This window comes from Triticum urartu, unplaced genomic scaffold (genome assembly GCF_056163025.1).
Source record: "Triticum urartu cultivar PI428250 unplaced genomic scaffold, HENAU_Tu73 scaffold2, whole genome shotgun sequence".
NCBI classification, from domain to species: Eukaryota; Viridiplantae; Streptophyta; class Magnoliopsida; order Poales; family Poaceae; genus Triticum; species Triticum urartu.
The window spans coordinates 6,604,033-6,607,207 of NW_028260368.1; the positions used below are offsets into that span (position 1 = coordinate 6,604,033).

Consider the following 3,175-nt stretch of genomic DNA (forward strand, 5'->3'; position numbering starts at 1 on the left):
TCGTGGTTCAAAAACGCGGAATCTCGTCTCAATCATCATTTGTCAGGACTTTTCGGGGTAAGTTCTTTGGCTTGGACAGGACATTTAGTTCATGTTGCTATTCCCGCATCCAGGGGGGAGTACGTTCGATGGAATAATTTCTTAGATGTATTACCCTATCCCCAGGGGTTGGGACCCCTTTTGACGGGTCAATGGAATCTTTATGCCCAAAACCCTGATTCGAGTAATCATTTATTTGGTACCGCTCAAGGAGCGGGAACTGCCATTCTAACTCTTCTTGGGGGATTCCATCCACAAACACAAAGTTTGTGGCTGACCGATATGGCTCACCATCATTTAGCTATTGCATTTATTTTTCTCATTGCCGGTCACATGTATCGAACTAACTTCGGAATTGGGCACAGTATTAAAGATCTTTTAGAAGCGCATACTCCTCCGGGGGGTCGATTAGGGCGTGGGCATAAGGGCCTTTATGACACAATCAACAATTCGATTCATTTTCAGTTAGGTCTTGCTCTAGCTTCTTTAGGGGTTATTACTTCCTTAGTAGCTCAACATATGTACTCTTTACCTCCTTATGCATTCATAGCACAAGACTTTACTACTCAAGCTGCTTTATATACTCATCACCAATATATTGCAGGGTTCATCATGACAGGGGCTTTTGCTCATGGAGCTATTTTTTTCATTAGGGATTACAATCCGGAACAGAATGAGGATAATGTATTGGCAAGAATGTTAGACCATAAAGAAGCTATCATATCTCATTTAAGTTGGGCTAGCCTCTTTCTAGGATTCCATACCTTGGGCCTTTATGTTCATAACGACGTCATGCTTGCTTTTGGTACTCCAGAAAAGCAAATCTTGATCGAACCTATATTTGCCCAATGGATACAATCTGCTCATGGCAAGACGACATATGGGTTCGATATACTCTTATCTTCAACGAATGGCCCCGCTTTCAATGCGGGTCGAAGCCTATGGTTGCCCGGATGGTTGAATGCTGTTAATGAGAATAGTAATTCGCTTTTCTTAACAATAGGACCTGGGGATTTCTTGGTTCATCATGCTATTGCTCTAGGTTTGCATACAACTACATTGATTTTAGTAAAGGGCGCTTTAGATGCACGCGGTTCCAAATTAATGCCAGATAAAAAGGATTTTGGATATAGTTTTCCTTGTGACGGCCCAGGGCGCGGCGGTACTTGTGATATTTCTGCTTGGGACGCATTTTATTTGGCAGTTTTCTGGATGTTAAATACCATTGGGTGGGTTACTTTTTATTGGCATTGGAAACATATCACATTATGGCAGGGCAACGTTTCACAATTTAATGAATCCTCCACTTATTTGATGGGATGGTTAAGAGATTACCTATGGTTAAACTCTTCACAACTTATCAATGGATATAATCCTTTTGGGATGAATAGTTTATCGGTATGGGCGTGGATGTTCTTATTTGGACATCTTGTTTGGGCTACTGGATTTATGTTCTTAATTTCCTGGCGGGGGTATTGGCAGGAATTAATTGAGACTTTAGCATGGGCTCATGAACGCACACCTTTAGCTAATTTAATTCGCTGGAGAGATAAGCCCGTGGCTCTTTCCATTGTGCAAGCAAGATTGGTTGGATTAGCTCACTTTTCCGTGGGTTATATATTCACTTATGCAGCTTTCTTGATTGCCTCAACATCAGGCAAGTTTGGTTAATTTAGTTTGTTTTTTTGTACTGTATCAGCACCTAGTTCATTACTCTTGATAGAGAGGGAGGATCTGCCTTTTTAGATTTCTTTTTCTATTTATTTTTCCATCTAGGATTAGAACCGTATACTTGGTAATAATAGCAACGACACATTATGGCAAAAAAAAGTTTGATTCAGAGGGAGAAGAAGCGGCAGAAATTAGAACAGAAATATCATTTGATTCGTCAATCTTTAAAAAAAAAGATAAGAAGCAAAGTTTCTCCCTTGAGTTTGAGTGAAAAAACGAAAATGCGAGAAAAATTGCAATCCCTACCGCGTAATAGTGCACCTACACGCCTTCATCGACGTTGTTTTTTGACCGGAAGACCTAGAGCTAACTATCGACATTTTGGGCTATCCGGACACGTACTTCGAGAAATGGTTTATGAATGTTTGTTACCGGGTGCAACAAGATCCAGTTGGTAAGGATAAAATACCCTTTCGTATTTGTATGGATTTCTGGAATTGATAATCATAGAGGAGCCCTCTTTACCATTCTGTATAAATGGACTATTCTATTTGTATAGATATTGGTAGAGGGGCGTATCCAACCCTCTTTTATCCACTAGTTACCCCTCTTTAGTTTAAGAGTATAGAGCAGTTTGGTAGCTCATAAGGCTCATAACCTTGGGGTTGCGGGTTCGATTCCCACTACCGCCTCCATACTCCTTCTTTATGATATATGCATGATATAATATATACATCATGCATTTGTATCTGGATTTTTTGATTTCCTAAAAGAGTTTTGGTCTAACAGTTTTTTCTCGGAAGAAGCAAAAAAATAAAAGAAAGAATAAAATATGAAAGAAAAGCGTCCATTGTCTAATGGATAGGACAGAGGTCTTCTAAACCTTTGGTATAGGTTCAAATCCTATTGGACGCAATCTTATTTCTATCTATTCTTTAAATAACTATACTAAACTAAAAACAAAGAAAACTTTTTTGCATGATTCAAATGAAAAAGCTTTCTCAACGATTCCTATTCTACTAACAAGAGTAGACATGCAAAATTTATTTGTTACTGAAGAGAAAACCGTTCCAGCTGTTCCTGAATAGCTTCCTTCAAAAGGATTTCCGCTTGCTCGGTGAATGTCTTGCTAGAAGATATAATTTCTTGGAATTGAGGTTTAGTATCTTTTAGATGTTTACGTAACTCATCCAGAAATTTATTTACCTGTTCAATTTCTAACGAATCAAGATATCCTCTTGTTCCGGTATAAATAGTAGCTATCTGCTCTTCCACTGGGAGAGGATTTGCCTGGGATTGTTTAAGCAATTCCCTTAATCGTCGACCCCTTGCCAATTGATTCTGACTTGTTTTATCGAGAGCAGAGGCGAATTGTGCAAAGGCTTGTAACTCTGCGAATTGCGCTAGTTCCAATTTTGATTTGCCAGCTACTTGTTTCATGGCTTTAATTTGAGCCGCGGATCCT

General features: G+C 39.2%; 1 non-coding gene across 1 annotated transcript; it reads left to right on the forward strand.

The window, feature by feature from the left end:
- Window positions 1-2,553: 2,553 nt before the first annotated feature.
- Window positions 2,554-2,625, forward strand: TRNAR-UCU (transfer RNA arginine (anticodon UCU)). The gene has a single exon. It is a non-coding gene; the product is annotated as a tRNA-Arg (tRNA).
- Window positions 2,626-3,175: the final 550 nt, after the last annotated feature.